The following is a 22,866-nucleotide window of genomic DNA, read 5'->3' on the forward strand; positions in this document are numbered from 1 at the left end:
TTAGGAAATTTCAACATGTCTTAAGCGCCGGATTAACATAAGTAAGTTAAGTACTGTTAATTCTTTTTCTATTGTTTTTGTTCCACAACTGCTGGATCTGTACCCACTGCTGGGCAATTACCTTCCTATTCTCAGTTCTAAAGGCGAAGGTTCGGGGCTATTTCATTTCACTTCATTACCATTTGTTTGCTTAACATTGGATACTATTATCGGACTTTAATAAGTCTTTAGGCATATGAGATAATTTAGTAAATAAACTCAATTTCCATAATCAGACTATGCCAGGTTTTTCCATTCCAATATCCATCAGAAATTCTTCCATTTTCCATAATACGAATACTGTGATTAATTTAAAGAGGAATTCCGAGCGTGATTGCAGAAAATACATTTTAATTATTCCCACGCGATGTAACTTTTTTTTAATTAAGTGCATAGTAATGTAGCCTAAACGCAAAATAATGCAAGATCCACACTTTCGCCTTACATTTTTTATTTTGCATTTTTAAGACATACGGATAAAAAGAAACGAGGAAAAAGTTTGGCATTGTGTTGGTGTATGTTATTTATGTTGGGGAGACGGATAAATAAAAATTGAGGTTATCTTAAACATTATTGCAGTTTTCCATCACACAACGATGATCTTTATCGACGACATCGTGACTGCACAATAAAACGTACGACCTTTTTCAAAGGATAATAATGCACACACAAACGCGCTTGGCTATATGTGGAAACGGTATATACGCAATATAATGAAATTCGTGCATAGCTTGTGCATATAGATAGATATGGGAAATACCACATGTTTAAAAAGCCTTTATTCTTTAGTGGACTGTTAACTTAATTGTTGATTTTATATTTTGCTGTATATAGATTTTTATATTTAAACGAGATTTTGAAAAGTAAATTTGAGTCAAAAAGCTGGCTAAGGAAACAATTGTATTGTACAATGAAGTGATCCTAAATAATATTATTCTCAAGCCGAAGAAAACCGAATGATGTTAATCTTCATTTTAATATTTCTATGACCGTAAAAATATTTTTTAAATGCAATTTAGGAATCTAAGATGATCCCTAGCCCAATAACTACCTCGACTTACTCATCCTTGCAATAGGAACACAGGAATATATAGTACTGATGTTCGGCGGTAGGTAGGTAGCAACCAATCGATGATTGGTTAAAAATTCAAAAGAGCATAATTAAATTTAAATTCTGTAAAAAATAAAATATTACTTGATATCTCGATGTACGTTATAGACTTTTTGGTTGGTCCTAACAAATGATTGTAATTTGTAATTGCAAAATGTAAGCTTTTTTCCTGCCAAGAATTTTTCCGCTTAGCGTTTCTCATTATTGGTCATTTATCATTTACCCGTAATGTCTTTTTCACATTCTTACCTGATATTTCCAATAATATTAAAGATTTACACAATTACATATTTTCTTAGAACTGACTCACGTCATTGTGCCTTCAATATGCTCATAATGAGTATATTTTTAAGTATTTTCGTAAAGCATGTTTATATCGATGAATGAATATACCGGTAAATTGTTTTCGATTCGGGAAAGCTATATTTTACATGCATAGAAACCGGTCACGCATTAAAATTACTTACTGAAAATTTCTTACAAAACTAAGACTTATGCCTATATAGATAGGTATATATTTAGACAGCTTGATGGATGGCTTGAGTGGTAGGATTTAAGTCTTCATGCAAGCTCGTCTAGGCAGGTAAGACTCCAATTGTGTGGCAGGATAACTATACTGATGGACGTAAATACACTAATACATTATATTGCTGTCTTCGAGTTCCAAAGACAATACAGTAAATTTACACGAGTAAGAGCACGAGGGGAGTAAATAGTACAAAATATTGACGGTGGCAATATTTTTATTATAATATATTAAAATAATAATATTTTTTATAATGTAAATAATCAATAACATATGACAGGTGTACCCGTCCGCATTCTAAATAAAAAAGACAATTAGGGAACACAATTCGTACACAATGTTTTTGTGTGATAGGTCAATGATCAAATATAAACAAGCAAAAGGAAACCATTTGATCCAATGTTTGACAAATCATTGCCATAGTATAGAAGCGCCAACACCAACCATGGCCAGTAATTACTACTCGTACCACTTACTCGTACAATGAAGCTGATTGTTTGTTAAAAAAAAATGTATGCTCGGAATGTATTATTTACAGTTTTTGCTAAGTGCACAACTAACAGATAACAGAACTCGATGGGTATTTAATATTTTATCGGTTTCAACAAATACCGGCTTATTAAAAACGCATCGATTCGAACGTTTATATAAAATAATAATATTTAAATTGATTAATATGACAATTTTTGTATTTATAATATGCAATGAAAAATTAACCATTATTTTGGTAAAAACTGAAAATATATTCAGATAACTTTTATTTATACTGTACTTTAGCCAGAGACGTGTTCGTAATCATTATATACAGATAAAAATTTAACTAATATTAATGGGAAAGGATAGATGTTTGGTATTTAATTAATCATTAAAAATCATTACCAACATTTTATTTACGATAGAAATCGATAATAACCTTTGTAGCGGTTAATATTCCCTGTATTTGCTATTAATTAATAAGGCGTATTACTCAACACAAGATTATATCGTCGTTCGGGGACGATAAAGGTAATTGTATTTAAATGTTAAAAAAGAACAAAGACTATTTTTTACCGGTGTTCTCGATAGAATCTACATTTCGAACCGATATAATCCTGTAAATTGATATTGATTCAAGTGCTTGTAAATGTTTGCTTTAATAATGAAGTAATAAGAAGATAATTTTAGAAAGTTCGATAATTTGGAGACATTTAGAGACTTTTAACGTTAAGAAAATTATAGTAAAGGAGGAAGCGAAAAATTAATTGTGTAGTATTATATTTAAAGGTATAAAAAATCTGTTAAAAAAGCCTGCAGATTAGTTGAATAATATAAGACATGCAAGTTATGTAGTAGAGTAACAAAATGTTTTCTCTATACGTTTTTGGTTATGACTGTATTAGCATTTTTGCATGCTATTACAGTCATAACCAAGATTGCAGAATTCGGTAAAAACCGACGCTATGGAATCTGACCTTGACTTTTCGATCGTAGGTCAATAGTTTTATTGTTAGATTAATAAAAATCGAATTTGCATTTAGTTTCCTCGAGTTACAAAACGATGAGAGAAGCGAGATGACGCAGTGGATAGAAGACGTGAATGTGACTGAAGATTTTGGGTTCCATTTAAAAATTCTCAGATATTTTTCATTTTCATTTGTTTTCATTGTTACAATTTGTTCCAGAGAAATACATCGTAAGGTAAATTAAATGAACATCAACCTGCGCCGGAACATCTCGATACAATAAGATCCACCGTTCTCCTCGAGATAAATTTTATTGTAAATGTTTACATATAATAAATAAAATTAAACATACGGTCACTCTAAAATTATATGTATAAATTATATTTAAGCATAAAACCATAAGTTTCACATGACGCGATGTTTTAAATTACAAATTAACTTTAATGTTATTTTAAATGCTCTGACGGAGATTGACCTTTAATGACCTTTACAAAAAATAACGAAAATATAATTTGACTGGTATTTAAACGTTCGAAAACGATTTAGAACTCTTTAATTAAATTGTGTTATACATATAATTGCATGTTATTAAAAACGTGTGCGTTCGAAAAATCATATAAGATTATCATTACGATAAAGGTGAATTTGACCCCGATCCTAGGTCATGACCATAAGACCAAAAAACAAACTAAACATCCTTTAACAATTATTTCAGATACTATTTAGATACTTGTATACACGATTAAGGCTCCTATAACATGACTTGAACATTTCAATACAAATACAAAAAACATTTCATAGCATTATTCATTTGATATTCATCAATCATTATTTTTTTACTATAATTTTATATTGACGTAAGTAAACAGAATGAATGGTTTTTTTAATTTCCTACGGTTATATTGGTTTTAGTGGTGTGACAGATTGTTCTAGATTAAGCCAGTTGCGGAACGTCAATATGCGAATTTATTTTCAATTACTTTTAAAGTGCATCGATGAACATGTGCGTCAATTCCTACATTAGATATAGTATACTACATTTCCCAATTCCTCCCATTAAATTTACCTTTGTTCCTGTCAGATTTCTAGACTCTATTTTATTTATTTTTATTCTATTGTTTTGCATATTTTTTTCTTGTTTTGGCTGCAAGTTTATTGACACTCAGGACAAATATCGAACACAGATCTGACAACATTTTAAAGTCACGAACATTTAACAGAAAATCTTGCATGACTATTGTATTAAACGTATCGTGCCAGTAATTAAATGTGTAAAATAAAAAATATGTTAATTTTAAAATGTGTTATTAGATGTTTTGTATTATTTAAAATGTCTAGTTTATCATTGGTTCCGATTGAAAGACGTCGAGTGTAAAAATGTACAATATTCTATGTTACCTGTCAGGAAGCTAGCTGAATATGCTCATTCTAAAATTCTCATGAGACCCCGTTCGGCTTAAACGATGTCAGACGTTTTTATCTATGCCAACTTAACGGTCGTCTGTACCTTGAATATTTGCTTTGTCAATCACAAAATGTATTCTCTTCATTGGAGGTCGTTAAATAAATGAGGCGATTACTAAGTAACCACTGAGGTTACATATGTATATTAAAATTAAAAACCACCTTAAAAAAATATTGGCGGTTTTTTTGACAATTAACATTAAACATTCATACGCATTTAACTAAAAAGGTTTTATGAAAACGGATTTTTTTTTGGCGATATGTTTACCAATCGAGCGCTAAATCGTCAAATGGGAACGTCACGTATAGACGTAAGATATTACGTTTTTACTGATTATATGAGTAAATCAATGCAACACAACAGTCTATTTGCAAAAGCAACATAATGATAAATAATTATTTCGTTACATTAAGCATATATCTCTTGATACCAACGACGTCGACACTGTCATCTCGCTTGCCAATAAATTCCTACTGTATTTTATACGCAAAATAATATGTGCCAATTTTATATTAAGCACTTCATATCCGCTGCACCTGTACCCATATGTAACTTATGAAAACATTGTGTAAACAAACCATTGAAGTACCGACTATAACGTATTTCTACTTCTCGTAGCGAATTAAAACTTTGTAAGTAAAACTAGTTTAAGCCGAGTAACTATACAATATTTAGGTACCATCCACTCGATCTGAAAACCAGTAGGTCGATGATGAAACTTTTTTTTAGCTCTCTCGTATTTTAGTTCATTTGGTTCAGACGAGTCCCATAAATTTCAGTGGTTTCTTAATTTTCTTAATATGTATTTCCTCTAAAAAAAACAATCATTAAAAAATAGACGGTATGTTCCTTCTATGAATAAGATATACGTTCGACAATTGAAAGCTTGAGAAAACTAAAGGTCAAATCAAATGTATTCAAAAAATCTAGTCATTTTTATTCGGGTTTTACCGGCCATAGTCTAAAGAATACATTATGTTTATGTAAAATCTGACGACCTACAATACGTTAGCGATTCATCAGGAAACGTTTATCATCGAAACGGAATATTCATTAGATATAGTCGTCGACCTCATGGAAGATCCGATCCGGGGAGCATCTTGCCACAAACATCAATGACATTAAACACAACATCGAAAACGGTAGATTTTTTATTACTTAAGTTTACTAGCTGTTACATCGTGTTTCTCGATAAGAGTTTTAGTTTTGCGTAACTGTAACGATGTTATGAAATACTAGGAATGAATGGTACGAGCTACGACAGAGCGCTAGAAATGTTTACAAAATAGCAAATTTTATTTATCCTGCATCGTATTTTTAACATTTTAAAATATATAGCGTTAACATAAATACAAATGTATTGCTATAAAATTTTATAACTTTGACCATCGTAAATGATTGACAATGTATTTGGAAACATACATATATATATTATAATTACTACGCATTAACAATTTAGATATGAAAAGGACAACCACTGATTCGGTTATATTGTATTTTTGATACTTCTTAAAGGTTTAGGAATTGAACTTTTTAATTTGTAGCTTCAATAGATCAACCCGTCCGTTGATATACATATGCCTCACTCGTCGATGCGCATATTTTGTCGAACAATCATTTCTCTTTGGAGGTGATTTTAGGAATATTAGGTTTTCCTAAAACTAAGCATTACTAATCTTTTAATTTTTATTTTATTCCAGTTATATGTAACGTAAGTACAAGTATAATAAATACGTAACAAAGTGTTATCTGTCCGTGCATATTTTTTATATTGTGATAATGAGATTTTAATGAAAGGCCTACTCAGTCGGTTTATATTTCTTTATGACATCATTTATTTTGTTATACCAGTTAAAAAGTTGTAAGGATGTAAATTAAAAAAAAAATTGAAAAAATCTATAAAAATAATTACTTAAGCAAAGTTACGTCACACATCACAAGTTTTATGTTAGCATCAAAAACATTAAACTTGCTATCGTAATGAACCATGAAGCAAATAGTAATTGAATACAAACGCCATATATATTAGTCACACATAAAAGAAAACAAGAACATTTTGTGTATTATTTTATTAATAGAAAGCTAATGCACCAGTTTGAATTCGGACGCATGAACTAGACCGACAATGTGCAATTAATCTGTCAAAACGTCATATACTTTGAGCATATTAACAAAATCAAATACGTGAGACCTATGCTATGAACAGTAATATTATATACTGATATACCTTTCCGTTATTCGTTCCTGTTCACAATTCATCCGACTAATACGTATTTAAGTAATTAGTCCTTAATCATTGTACCGGATATTTGTCATATTGCACAAATTATTGTATCTGTGCAATATTGGCTATAATGAACAGAGTTACGATCCACTCTACGTCTTACTACGATTGCTCTGCTTTCAATCATATTATGCTAATATAAATTAAATATATATAATATTATAAGAACATTAACTTCACGCTTGTCACGTTAAATCTAAATTTAAAGCGTTTACAACTGCGAAGTGCATCTTACTTATATAATAATATTAAACACTAAAACCTTTTCCGTAACGCTCTGCATCTTCTGGTATTTCTTCTTTGTATATTGGTTAGTAGATTATTTTATATGTAATATTTCATTTACTGTAACATCATGCTTACATCGGCAAATCTCAAAATCTCCATTTAAGCAAAAAAATAAAAATTAACAATGTATTCGCAAACACAGGAGTACTCTCTCATAGTCAATAAGTAATTTATTTAGGCGTTGTTTATTTTATATAAATTTATTTTTTTAATTGACCGATTTTAATCGGTGATAAATTATTGACGCTGACTTTAATAACAGAGTAGAGAAATCTAAATTGAAAGACATGATTATAGCGTGATAAATACGACCACCTTTCGTTTGCCCTGTTTCGATTTATTTGGGGAAAATGTATTTTATATGGTTAAATATCAAAACATCCAAAGGCATTAAAAACTTTTACGAAACCAACGACATCTAAGTTCAAAAAAAATATCAAATGAAAATCAGTAATTATTCGTGTATTTAAACTCGTGCGTATATATAATTTTATTTCTCTTTCGTATTTAACCGTTTGAAAAGTCAGCGATAACATTGTATGAAGAGCACCTTGACTCTTAATATGTTTTGAATACTGCACGCTCGTTTTCGGAAGATTAGTTGTTTTTTTTCCGTAAACGAAACCTTCGAATAGGATATTTCTATATTCTAATACGACTTTGCTAATAACATATTAAGTAGAGTTCAGTGTTTGCGAATATTTTAACTGCACTGCATTATTTGAAGCTATAAATGTTTGACATACTTTTAACCATTAATTTGTCATGGATGTTTTGTTTTAAAAATATAATTAAAGTTTTATATACTTTATTTATTGCTGAATGGTTTTATGAATTATGTTTTTTTATCTGAAGATAACGCAGAGGTATCGAATACATACATTATTACTTATAGTATTAATCTACGGTCAATGTAATAACATCTAAAGTAACAGCCTGTTAATGTCCCACTGTTGGGCTAAGGCCTCCTCTCACTTTTGAGGAGAAGGTTTGGAGCTTACTCCACTACGCTGCTCCAATGCGGGTTGGTAGAATACACCTGTTTTCCTTCAACGTCAAGCACGAGATGAATTATAAACACAAATTAAGCACATGAAAATTCAGTGGTACTTGCCCGGGTTTGAACCCACGATCATCGGTTAAGATTCATGCGTTCTAACCACTAGGCCATCTCGACTCTTTAATAACGTTTTTTTTTTGTGTGTTAATGTGGAAATTGTATTTTCCATTCAAATAAGCTTCACAACGAATACTAAATTAAAAAAATGAATACATCATTCATTAATTCATTATGTCAACTTCATGAAATTGTTTCAACTATATGACGTCAACAAAATTTTTATATGGCGGTCTTATTAACTAATCGTTAGCTTATTTGCCTTTTCTGCTCACGGAATGTAATTTTCTATTATCATCATTACGTGTAAACTATTGACTTGTAAATACATGTATTATTTAAACATTCTTTAAGGACACAATTGGAATGCCAAATCGTTTTTAATGCCCTCCTAACCGATTTCGATTCTCAAGGGTACGGGACTACACGCAACAATTTGGGACGGCTAATCGGACACGACCGAAGAGTTAAGGTGTAACACCGGCTTCACGTGCTATCCAAGGCATGGGAGTGTAAGCAATGTCAACTTCTGGGCTTCTAGTGAGAATTTATAGACAGATAAACTAAATACCTTTTTTAGTAGCCCAACCCGGGGTTGGATAGGAATAAGGATTTATTTGTGTATGTACTCAATAAATTTAAGGTTATTCGCTTTGTTTTGTTAAAATTTGAAATTTTAATTAAAATACTTTAATAAAAATATTATCATATAATGATACATAATAAATAAAACAATTACTTTACTGAAATAAAATTACACATTCAACATTTCTACATACTTCGAATATAATTCAGAGTTAAGGATTTCTTTATGTATTTAAATATAACTAAATGTAAAACGCGATGAGTGGTTTGATTACAGGTATATTAAGCAATTATTTCGATTTCCAGCCCGGACAGGTAACACTGTTGTTTTATGTGCCATTTGTTTTTATAATTTATCTCGTACTTGGGGGTGAAGAAAAACATCGTAAGGAAACCTGTATGTGACAAATAAAAATCTGTCACGGTTCTACCAACCCGCATTGGAAAGTTCAAATTCCTTGTTGAAGTTTTTATGTCTAGTAATTCATAGTAATAGTCTGCAGTTATTATACCAATGTTACCCCGTTATACCCCGAATAGATTGACAAATTAATAAAAATATTGTGTGCCCGCAATATAACTAGTCTCCGTTCAGAACTGATCAGATGGGTATTGTCCAAAAACATATAGCTCTCGCATTCAAATGATGCAATTAACTATAAAATATATATACTTAAGTATAAGAATAAAGATAAAATCAAAATTAGAATAAAATTAAATTGCAAACGACGTTAAAAATTGGTCTCGAATTATTTTACGTTCAGTAATTAATTCGACTAAGCTCGAACAATAAAAACTTTTTCGTATGTTATTATCACACGCTGTAACGCATTCTATAATGCGAAAATTCGCACGATATTTTATATATAATAATAAGCAGATAAAACTTAGTTGTCATTTATTAACAAATTTAAATAAAACGAAATAATTGACTAACATGTTTAATTTCCAATATATAGTGAACAAATAAATTTTTCACAATCTAAAGCCGTCCTAAGGCCACAGTGGGCTAAGGAATTCGTGTCGAAATAAGGAAGTCTGCAATTTGACCTACTCTTAGAAACAATTTCTAGTATCAAATCGTCAACAAAATTAATCATCATATAGCTAACAGAAATTAGCTAGCGACTAAAGTAGACCATCTTAACGTTTTTATGTCTCGGTGATTCTGTTAGTGGAACGTATTTTGTATGAACAAACCAGACACTTAATTTAGAACTCAATCGTGTAATGTCATAAAACTTTTGTATTAGTTGTATATTAATTATATATAAACGTTAGTATATTTTCATATTCCCAACCTGTATATAATGATAAAGACGAATTTGTTATCGAGTGGATTAAGGTTGCAAATATTTTAATAAATTTAACATATATATAAATACTGTACATTTTATATATTTTTAACTCGTTGACATATAATTTAGATGTAAGTAAAGAAGTAATTCTAATATTTAATTGGTAAGTTTTATAAAATAACGCGGTATAACTCAATACTTCAGTTGAGAACTAAGGTCTTAGCCACCGACTTGACACATAAATAGCGCGTGCTCAGTTAAAATAACACTAAAATGAAAACAAATATTATTAATAATATAACAAACATCCCAGTGTTACAGTTTAAGCTCTCGAAACGATCGTACATAATAAGCATCATAGAATCATGTCATATTATCGTCCTTCTGAGTACGATCATAATAAAGCATTATATTTTTATTGTGATAACGTACTTGAGCTAATTAATGAACGTAAAGTAAATTACCATCAATCCTTAAATGGTTTTGAGATTTCACGTACCTTAAAATTATGTAATAAAATTTTTACAATCGAAATATTCAAGCTAATTTTAAAAAAGACAATGTATTTATTTAATAGGCCATATTAACCATTTATTATTGATTAAGTATAAAAAAATGTGTAATTGGAATTGTCTGTGATAATAAAATTTGTGGTCACTGCTTGCGTAGTTTACATTCAACAATATTTTAGTACTGATAACATAACTTTATTCCTAGCACAGTTAGAAGCTACTAAATATACACTATATTAACAACTGTATATATGTAGGTCATTATTAGAAATAAACCTCAAGTCACGTAACCAACGTATTATTAAATCAGCTAAATCAATACTTACAAAACTGGCTGTCATAGAAAACACTACAAGAAGAAACGCAAATTTATCATAAATTTTAGGTCACATTTTGTGCTTACAATAAAAAAGCGTAATAGTAAAAATAATACGGATATAAGCATAGAATCATAGAGCAACGAGATGACGAGTTATCACTATCATTGGAAGCCCCAAGTTGCCCCTATGACTTAGTCCTTGACATAAATCCCCAAAAGGGTTCGGATAAACAAACACAAGGTTATTCGTGATAACTGTCGCTTTTCCTCACTTCAATCGTTCGGTAAAGAACCATTCGCCTTTATTGCAAAGCGATACGGTATATATTACCGTAATTAAAAGCAAGTGAATCCTGTCGCCATGTAAAGATGGAAAATGAAAGTTAATGTGAATAGACTTCCTATGGCTCAAGTTGACGCCATACTTTTCTAATACAAATTATTTCTATTTTATATATTTGTATGCACTGTGTAAATAGGTATAAAATTAACATATTCGTATTGAATCCATTGAAATCATGATTCATCCATCCATTATCATTCGTGTGGAACAATTAGATTATTAATAATGAAAAAAGTGCCAAAGTTTTATAAATTGCTACAATACATAGAGCATTGTAATGAAAAAAGTATAAAAAAATGTATAACAGAGTTTATAATTTAAATATACATTACAATTTGAAATACGACTTATTCGTTCTTGTGATTTAAAAAAAAAAAACAATATTTTAACGAGTTAATATACGCTCATAAAGAGATGTTAGGTAGTAAACTAAAAGTAATACATTAAATATTAGTAACTAAAAAATATATATTAAATATTTGAAATTAAATCTTTTAAAATAATTCATATATAGAATTAATAAAAGGAGGTTTCGCGATAAAAAAATTAAAACTAAAAGAATTAACCTTGTCTTCGCAGAACTTAAACACGTTTAAACAATGTCAAATTTGTTTTATTTGTTTTAATTATTTCCAAATCGTTTATTTATCATGAGGTCGGGAGGTAAAGGACGTTGGCTGTTAGCATACTTAAAACGGAAATTAAAAAAAAACCTGTTTTATATGATAAATCATTACGGACGACCCAGATAATAATACCGTTGTTACTTGTTACACGTCTTATCAATTCATTTAAAATCGTCGATATAATCATTTTATTGTCGCAAGCAAGTGAACGGGAATTTAATTTTTTTTTAATTAATAAATTATTCTTATAATTTAAAACCATTTGATGTTATTTAACGGCTTATGGTGATACCATCTCGACCTCTGATAAATGTGGATGGTGTATTTTTTTTTAATGTTATTCAAAATGTTGTCATTACATCATCATTACATCTTTAAGCAGAAATTTTGCCTGCTGACGTTTCTTCCATTGATAGAAACATAAACATCACAGTACCAAAATATAGCAGTATAAATAACATCACATATTTTTATTAGCAAAAGTCGATAGCCGGCCAGTGACAAAAGTATCAGTCATACCCAATGTGAACCAGCTCTACATCGGATGTGTCACGTGAATAACCGACCATTAGAAAGTGTTCTCAGGATAAACTTGCGCTCGATTGATCATGCTTTAAATAATATAGATACCGATCTAAATTAATTATTATTATTTAGATCGTATTTAGACGAAATTTTAAACGTCACAGGTGTATTTTTCGTTAATATTTGAAATTAAAATTATTTTTAAATATTTATATAATATTATATACAATGTACATATTAGAAGAAGTATTTAATTGTTTTATCTGTTTATTTATTTAATAATTCGTAGGAACGTTCTATTGAAACTCTAATCTAATAATTAATTATTAATATTATTTTTACATTCAATTTAAATAGCAATTAAAACGCAACTCTAATTAGTATGAAATGTATACGTGAAAATGCTGTGTCATTATTTTTCAATCGAGAAACAAGTTCTCCCGTTGTGAGACTAGTTCAATTTAAGATCATCTTTCAGTAAGCCTACTTCATTAATATTATTAATGCCCATAAATATTATTCAATTGATTATAATACAAATTATTTATTTTTCAAATGAAATCAGTGACATTAAAATCTTATTGTATTATAAGACTGTTTAACATAAATGTTTAAATAATTACTTTAAAAAAACCATTTATTTAAAAATATGACTAAATATTAGTTATAACTCGATAATACATGATATACAAGTTCATTAAGATATATTTAAATTGTATTAACTTTAATCAGATAATGTATTTATTTATTTTACTTTCCATTCGCGACGCTTGAAAAATACCGCTCCGTTAATACGACATCAACGCGATCTCCTGGCCTTGTTCTCTTTGGATAACACAGCATTGTATTCGCGTTACGAATATCGATCGTTTTTATAATGATAACAAATTATTTATTAGCAAAACAAATTAAAGAGGCTATTAGACCGTTTAATAATGAGATTATTATTTTGATATTTGATTCCGTTTTACCCTGAATATAAGGTTCACCACCTTTAACTATACATTTTAGTATTAATTGATCACTGTTAGTATCAAATAATACTTTAAGACCTTAAATTACAAACTGTATAAAGCGTATAGTTATTCTTTGTTTTTTTTGGATTCTTAAAATTTTTTTATATTCAATTACGTGTTTTCTATGTTGTTTTATTATAACGCATTAATAAAATACATACATTGCTACTGTATGTCACGTTTTCATAAACTTCAGTGTTCACGCAGCAAAAGAACAACCATTGAAAGCATTTTAGATAAGGTGAAGAAGGGATGAGAATCCGCGGGTTAAAATTGTTGTTGACCTGCCTTTTCAGTGTATATCCTATACATTGAAAGAGCAGGTCTGTCAGGGCATAATCAGTGAACTTAATTTTGGTACGAAGTAAATAAGATATATATTGTATTAAATTTTTACATCATAAACACTATCAAGTATATACGTATGGGTTATCGCTGTATCTATGTAATTAAGTCAATGTTAGCGATAATACTAATGAACCGCGATGGTCTACCGGTCCCTATTAAATGTACATTAGCATACCTGTCTATTTTTAGAGAAAAACTTTACTTTAATAAGACGAGAGTTTTTATTCTTTAAATAAAAACCTTATGAACTAATTATTGTGATTAAATATAAAAAAGTGTAATGTAACTTTTATAATACAAAATTTAAATCACTGTTTCGGATTGTTTAATATTTTGTCTGAGCCACAATATTGACATTATTGTTTATAAAAAGTTAAATAAATTCTTTCAGAGTAACATTTTTAAATTTAGAATACATTAAAAAAGTAACATAATATATGAAAATAGTAATGTAATGAACATAATAAATGTAGTAATGTTCTGAGGTAATGTTATATGTTTGAAATTGAAAATCTGGCGTAATAGTAGAATTGCTTGTTAGCATGAGTAGTTTAGTTCGAATGAAATGTATACATTAAAATATATTTAGACAGAGGGTTTTCAACTACCGCGTTCGTTCGTTATATTTAGTAGGTCGAATCGAAATCGGTCTAATTGGCTATAAATGACATATGTAACAAGAAAACAATTACCATATTCGTATCAATAAATGAGCTTTAATTTTTTATAGCCTTATATTGGAAAAATAATTTTTATCGATATTTTTAAGCGAAATTTTTAGCAAATGTACTTTGTATTATTTAAAAAAAAATCTAATTTATTTAGCTGTCATCTTTATATAAAATTTATTACAAATGACCCAGTTCTTCGAAACTGCATCAATAATATCTTCAAACAAGTGAGTGTTAGTAAGTAACGTTCTGTTTATATCCCACAGTTGCAGAGGCCTCCCTTAATTAGAAACTGGGACTTATCCCACCAAGCTCTTCCATCAAGGGTTGGTAGATTAACATGCCACCAATTATCACCCGACGCAGGTTGCAATTGTCTATAAGTTGTCTATAACCAGGCACGAGATGAATTATAAAAACATTAAAGCTAGTGATGTCGGGATTAAATCTCGAGTAATAACAATCTTCAGTCAAGATTCTATTCAAAGGTATCAAACAAATTACAATGATTATTGTAACTCTTGCCAATTGAATGGCAAAAAACTACTAACGCGTCGGGAATAATATCAGACCGGAGAAGAACCAGCGTAAGATATGTATCTTACGCTGGTTCTTGGACGGATTACAGATGGCTTTGTTTTAATTATCGTGTCTGTACGCCACGTTCTTTTACACAAATTATTTAAAATATATAAACGAATAGTTGTGACATTTCCGGTTTTTAAAAATCGAACATTTTGTTATTAATGTTGCAAATCCAAGTATTTATTTTAACGGCAATAACTAATATTATTTCGTAAGGTTTTGACGGGATTTCTATCTTAAATACGACTTAAATGTAATTAGTTATAGAACCTTGAATATCTGTCAAGTGGCAAGTGTTTATTGCAAAATCCTAGTACGTCATAAAAACGGGAAACAAGTTTGTTTGAATCAGTCTCTGATATTTGATTAATGATTTCACTTAACACCTGTTGTTTTTGGGTTAGATATCAGTCTTGCCAAAAAATGTTTTCGACTGACTTTCGGTGGAGATAGAATAAAAGATAGTTTTCGGTTTTCCTGAGCAGAACTTACTTTAGTGCACAAGTGTAAGCGCTAATACAGGTATATCGCTATCTATTTCCTCGCTCTCATAAAACGATGCTTCAGGCGCAGGACCAACGGCTTTACGTACGTTCCGAAACATGGGTCCTCAATTCCAGACTCCTTGTGATCAACTGATGTCAATATATTTACAAGTACATAGTGTAAAACTAGAGATATATTATATACAAAATTATGTACAATTTTTTTTCGTACGATTACCGAAGCAATTGGCTACTATTTATTTATCAACCAATATATTCAGCGGGTGTATATTACTTATATGTATATTTGTAATTTCTGTCACAAAGAATTAATCGTATGGTATTTTATTCCACGCATAATGGTTAAATCCTGAATGACTTCGATGAATTATTCATATAATTTTGCGGATTGAATATTTTCTCAATAAATACATATGTTTGTGGAAATGAGTATTATTTATCTATTGTTAAACGTTTTAGAACTAATACTTTATCTGTGGCGATGTGAGATATGAAATAGAATGGGTCTCTCAAATGGCATTGTGTGTTTTTAAATATTTACATTCGCATGCTATTGTGATTAAAATTAAGCAGGAGCTAAATTTTTATGTTATCGTAATAGGTCATCGTCTTCCCGAGAAGCAATGATAAAATATCTCGATTCTTCCGTCAATAAAAAAAGTATTGAATATTTAACGATATTCTTAAACGTGTTCAAATCATCGTAACTTTTTCAATTGCTTTAACGTTTTATCTAAGTAGCTAGAAACTCCTCAATAAAGTTTATTACGATGATATTTTATTCAATAAAATAAAACGTAAATGGAAAATTGGATAAATTTAAGCATTTATTATTGTCATAAATCTTATGAAATTTTAATAGTTTTATTTCCCGCACTTTTATGTTCGATTTTTTTTTAAATGTAATAATATCTGTTAAAAGTAAAACGAAGATCCGAATAATCAAAAAAACACAGCTACGGAAACCAAACATCAAAACGCGCGTATATAGAGATTATGCATTAATACGTCGTTGTATAAAAATGTTGTTATTTGAACATTGATAGGGTAACTAACCACGAAAAACATGGCTATAAATAGTGAACAATGTCAGCCGAATTATCAACATTTTGAAATGACAGTTATAGACGCATTATAACCACGAGTATTTTAAGGAAAGACTGCAACCAAGCAAAGTAAGTTACATTGATTTGTAAAAGAAAAATGTAGCTATTAAGGCGCAGCATAGCGCTATAATTTGATGGAATAATGCCTTTTATAATGTTATGCAACACGTCCACCTTCCATGTTTCCAACAGCCCATAGAACAGTATATTTCAACCAGAGTACACCGGTTCTATCCAGTTCGATTATTTTTAAACTACGCGTTATATTATACATGCAATAAAATAATATAATTGCTATATCTCAGAATTTTAATAATGATCGATAGTAATTATAATAGTTAACGAAATTGTAAAAATATTATTCACTACGTTATGCTAAGTAAGCAAACTATCTTTTAATTTTTTTTTAATTTAAAGTGAAATACTCTACGTCAACATCATATATAAATTAGTGACAGTTATTAATGCGCAGCGTAAGCATTTCAAAAACGCATGACATTGATATGACATTACGAAAGAAACCGTTATAACATAAGTGTAATACCAAAAACACAAAATCTATATACATTATATAATGATAATTCAATTATACGTGACATTGGCAGAATATTTTGCGCTCAAATAGCGTAGACACACGCCAGAAAAGTAAAAAAAAAAGATAATTCAAAGGGCTTACTTGGTAGGCTCTTGCCAAGTTGACTTTGAATTGTCATTTTACAAGACTATATTACATGTATAACCACTAAATCAGGATTTAATTTTTATTAAGCATTTGAAAGTAACGGCAAGAAACCCATAAGCAATTATGTATTGAAAACATTGCCATCATCACACGAAGATCGTCACAGCGTTAAACGAATTTTGTCTTTAATTAATTTTTCAATTCAAGTATGTATAATTATTCAAAGTCCACGCTGAAAGTTTTAAGCACTTGAGAGAAAGCAAGAGAGCATGAAAGACGAAGTAAGTTACGATCCATTTTGTTTTTTTATCGGGTTCACAAGAGGTCACAACTTTAAATATCGATCAATATAATATTTTAACATCTAACACTAATATGTAAGTTTTTTACGCAATACTTGTTGAAATTATTGCTTTTTTATTAATGATAATTGACTTAATCAGACATTTTAAAAGATATAAACTGCTAAATTCAGATACGTTTACGAATGAGAAGTCATTAGGTCTAAAAGAAAATCGATTTGAAAACGCTTTAAATTGAAACGAGTTTTACATAGATCACCGAAGATGGGACAAAAATTATAGAGCTTTTATGTGCTTGATCTGTGTTTATAATTCATCTCAAATGTACCCTGAATGTGTCGGATGCATTTCTGCCACATGTTCATTCAATATGGGTTATATTGGAACCGTGTGGTAGAATAAGCTTCGAAACTTCTCCTTAAAAGGAGAGAAAGGCTTGCCCAGCGCTGGGTCACTAACAGACTGTTACTACACTTTTATTTCCATTATTGCAATTGATTTTTCATATTATAATGTATGCATTACATTATCATAACGCTATTACATCAAACACCTACGCATTGCAAAAGTCCGATGGGTTGGTTGCAATGCACCTTGAGGACGGCAAAATTTATCGTTTAACTGTCGACAAGCTAACTGCTAAAGGACAATGCCGTTACCTTTTCAACATTATGATACGTCAGATAAATTATTTTTTTATTATTATATAAAACCTTGTTTTGCGTGCGTGGTATGTAAATTTTGTTGTGATTAAAATATCATCACTTTTATCGAAATGGATAAATTCGATAATAATACTTTTAATTAAAAAGAAAGGTACTGCTATAAAATTGTTTTCCTAATTTGCAGTTTAATTGATCAATAATATTAAAAAAAGGAACGACATTAAATTTTTTTATTGAAACAATAAAAATGAAGGAGGTTTTTACAATTAATTTAATTTAATTTTAACTTAGTAGTGATGAGATTATTTTTCACCAACTTAATTACGTACACCAACTATCTACAATTAAATTAATATATCTTGCATAATAATCAACGAATAAAAACTCAACGGTTTTTTAATCTCACACAAATACCGTAAAGAATAATATCTCATAAACACTAATATCAGTTTTTTTTTTTTAATATAACTTAAATATATTTCTTGCCAAATGTCAAGAACGAATGACAAGTATTTGCGGGAAATAATTAGAAATTGTCCATGGAAGAACGTATTAACTTAGCGGTTAGCGTATTCGGAAACTAGGCAATAATTAACTATAAGTTTTCAGAGCCATTTCATATCGCTCTTTATGCAGCTATAAATACAGTCCATATTTCAGTAATTTTACACGCTAAGCGCTTTGAACGCTTTGATGATACAAGCTAGGACACCGCAATTAACATTTATATAGGGTTCACATTCGAGCTATCAGATTCATTGATTACGGAAAATTTCTTCAATAATAATGTAATGGAACTCGTCAACAGCTAATTTAATAATTAGAAACATGCGATCTGTCTTCAGTGTTTTTTTTAAATACTTTTTATACGAACATTATATGTAATATGATGATATTATTTACAGAAAAATTTAAATTGAACTTAATTGGCAGATTATATTCTTTGTCATTACTTTATTTTGTTTTTGCCTGTTTTGTTTTAAAATAAACAAAATAAACTTGTTTGTGTAAAATAAACAAGTTCGTATATTTGAAAATTCCCCTCCCTCCCGCGGACAACAACATTTAAGATGACCTTTAATAAATTTCGAAACCATGACACAAAATAATATAATATAAATAAATAATAACATTTCTTGGGACTTCCCTTTTCGAAGTAAAATAATATGAAATATTTTGTATTTGTTGTTATTTTGATGTAATATATAAGCTTTAATTCTTTTATATAATAAAGAAAAACCCACCGACTTGTATACAAAGACTTTGTATATAATGAAAGACATATTTACCTACTTAATCATATTTCGACAACAGGAAAAATTGTTGTCACATTGTAGTCACAATTGACATTTGCAAAAGCTTTATCTACTTTAAAAGTTCTAATAATATTTCTTTATAAGAAATGCCAAGGAAACCAGCTTCTAGTTAGTGAATTGTCAATTTTTATTTTTCTTTTAATAAATGGCATATTATTTATAAAAACAAAACAATTTGGCGGAATACTTTATATCTATTTGAAGTAGGACTAAAGGCAGACTCGTATATTTAATGAATTTCTTTAATTACTGTCATTTGCAACTTGTAAGATCGACATCGAAATGAAGTGACTAAAGAATATTTTGAAGAGTTTCATTGAAATTCTATATGTATACGAAGAGATACACAAATTGGCAAGTCAGGCAAATATACACATGCCTTGCGTGAGTTTTGGTGCTTGGCGTTAACAACAAGAAAAGGAACAGCACTCATGTGATTTTTTCCCTTCGGTTTTAATTCTCGTAACTTGTTTGGTTTTCATATTTTCATAACTATTCGACGTTACATTACGTAACCTTTACCAACATATTAAACAACAGTGATGACATTTTATCTCAAGATTTCCGCTATATTTTTAGTCTGACATACGCGTACTGATACTTTATATACAAGTTAAACAAGAAAAAATCATAGATATTCTTAGAATAACGATATGATCATTAGGTACATTGTACTTGAAATATAATTTAAATGAATACATAAATAAATTCATATTAAAGACAAATAGTTCATTTATATGAATAACTTAACATTCAATTTCAATATATCAAAGGTGTAATTATAGCAGCGTAGCAATCGATATAATGCGGTAGTTTAAATAAAAATATTGATTAGGCTTTTTAATTAATTGATCAATTGTTAAATCGATTACAATATAACACGGATATGAAAGGTAATATTGATAATAATGTCAAAATTATCGAGGGAGATTTATTGTTTACCAATCCAGTAACAACAGTTTGTCTAACAATTAATTACTACACTATGTTATTGTCCGAGAGTGTACCAACAGCGTTGGACATCGTAATCATTAACAGGTTAAGACAATAACAGCCTGTTAATGTCCCGCTGCTGGGCTAAGGCCTCCTCTCCCTTTTGAGGAGAAGGTTTGGAGCTTATTCCATCACGCTACTCCAATGCGGATTGGTAGAACACACATGTAGCATAATTTCAATGAAATTAGACACATGCAGGTTTCCTCACGATGTTTTCCTTCACCATCAAGCACGAAATGAATTATAAACACAAATTAAGCGCATGAAAATTCAATGGTGCTTTCCCGTGTTTGAACCCACGATCATCGGTTAAGATTAACTCGTTCTAACCACTGGGCCATCTCGGCTACACAATAGGTTAATATATCATAAATATTTTTACAATTGTATGGTATATTATTCTGGCGGTTAAACGGTAACCAAGTGACGGGTACGTTCGAGTTAACGCTGATAGCGCTCGGAATGTTTACTCCCGAGTACCTTCAATATATCTTATGAACCAACTTCGTATCGCAACTGTCTATTATTTAATATATAATTATTCACACGACAAACTCGCCTGTTTGCAAAGTTCAAATCGTACTACAAGATAATTACACACAAAATACACAAGAAAAAGAAATAGTTTTATTTTTTTTTGGTTCGACAGTCGCCTTATCGTCATATCAGAATCGCTTCGTTTAAATATTTTATGTTTTTCATTATTACCCAACGAGTTTACGCGAGCTAAAGGTGTTATAATGGTTTTTGTATTTCATACCTGTCGCGAGTGAATAACGCGCGAACAAAAGAATCAAACATACGCGTCGAATCGAGAACCGCTTTTCACTGCGACATCGATACGAGATATTTAAATTTGCGAATAAGTCGACGTGAGGAAAACGAAATATTTTATCGGCATATTATGTCGTATTAAAATTTTTCGCCTCGACCATATTTACAAATACCGTCAGAGCTGTTAACCTTAGCGGAGGCGTGCCGTTCGGAGTGCAAAGAGCCCGCTAAAGGGAAGGGCCGAATGCGAAACGCCGACGCATATCTGCAAAATTATCCGCGACGACCGCGGCTCAAGGAGCGCGGGCGTTTTGGAAAGTGCCGTCGGTAATCTGCAAACTCGCTAAGCGGACACTCGCTATGCTAATTGTCTAAGCACTCACCCCTTAGAATGTTTCAGATGTCCGAATCGCGATGGATTCCTTTGCGCTGTATCGTGTCAAGAGAGTAGTCCGGTTTTGCATTCACGTACCGAAGCACGATCACACTGCGTGAGAGAAAGGGCGCGCGTTCAACGCGAACACTATCGCGTGTTGATGCTCGGCGTTGCAGTGCGGGAGTGGGTGTCGCGAAAGCGTGTTGGCGGTCGCGGGTCGTGGTTGGGACTGAAGGCCGCGCGGCGCGGGGGCCGTTTTATGTTGCGCTCGCGCAGCGCACCCCGCAGCAGCCTGCGCCGCCGCCCGCGCCCACGCCGTGCATTCGCCGGATCAGCCCTCGACGTTGATCACATCCCACAACTTCAGCCCACACAAGTATACGTGACTAAAAAAAAGTATCGTTTAATATTACAAAATTTTCAGCAATATTCAATAACTTAAATTATCTTTAAAAATATATGCATTCTAAAAAATAATATTTTTCCATTGCTTTACAAATGATTACCCGTATCAAGTTCGAAGAACAAATATTTAAAAAAAAAACCGTTTCTCTAAAACATTGTCCTTAATCTTAACTATTCAAATATATTATAAACTCGTAAAACCGTACAATTCAATGCAAATATCGTTTGTTACTCAATTATTCAACAGTGAATTTTAAGTTCAAGTCGATTAAATAAAAAAAAAACATATTCTTATTTGTTATTTTTGTATTAAATTTTTTTCGGTATAATATAATTAATACTAAATAGACCGAAAAAAATTATACAGAACAAATCTAAAATATAAATCAATTATTTTTATTGAGATCAAAAAAAAAATTTCAGAATATTTATTAATATAGATTTATTTATTTAAAGGAATGCGTCCATTCTACCTTAAATAAAATTTACGCAAGTACCAAAAATTTTAGTAAATATTATTTTGAAGAAGAAGTGTAGTAACCGTTTGTAAATACGAACAATAAAATTGTACTTTAATCCTACTAAAAGAGCCGTGTTGCTCAATGATTTTAAAGCGTGAGTCATGACTATAGCGGGTT

At 30.3% G+C, this 22,866-nt stretch overlaps 1 protein-coding gene across 2 annotated transcripts in view; it reads right to left on the reverse strand.

Annotated features, from left to right (window-relative positions):
• Positions 1-22,042, reverse strand: part of LOC126780493 (UNC93-like protein) — an 87,807-nt gene extending 65,765 nt beyond the window's left edge. For both annotated transcript variants that reach the window (XM_050505042.1, XM_050505043.1), the window contains exon 1: positions 21,831-22,042. The gene's annotated coding sequence lies outside the window, so the exon portion shown is untranslated. The remainder of the gene's footprint in view (positions 1-21,830) is intronic.
• Between the last annotated feature and the right edge of the window lie 824 nt (positions 22,043-22,866).

This window comes from Nymphalis io, chromosome Z (assembly GCF_905147045.1).
Source record: "Nymphalis io chromosome Z, ilAglIoxx1.1, whole genome shotgun sequence".
In the NCBI taxonomy this organism is placed as follows: Eukaryota; Metazoa; Arthropoda; class Insecta; order Lepidoptera; family Nymphalidae; genus Nymphalis; species Nymphalis io.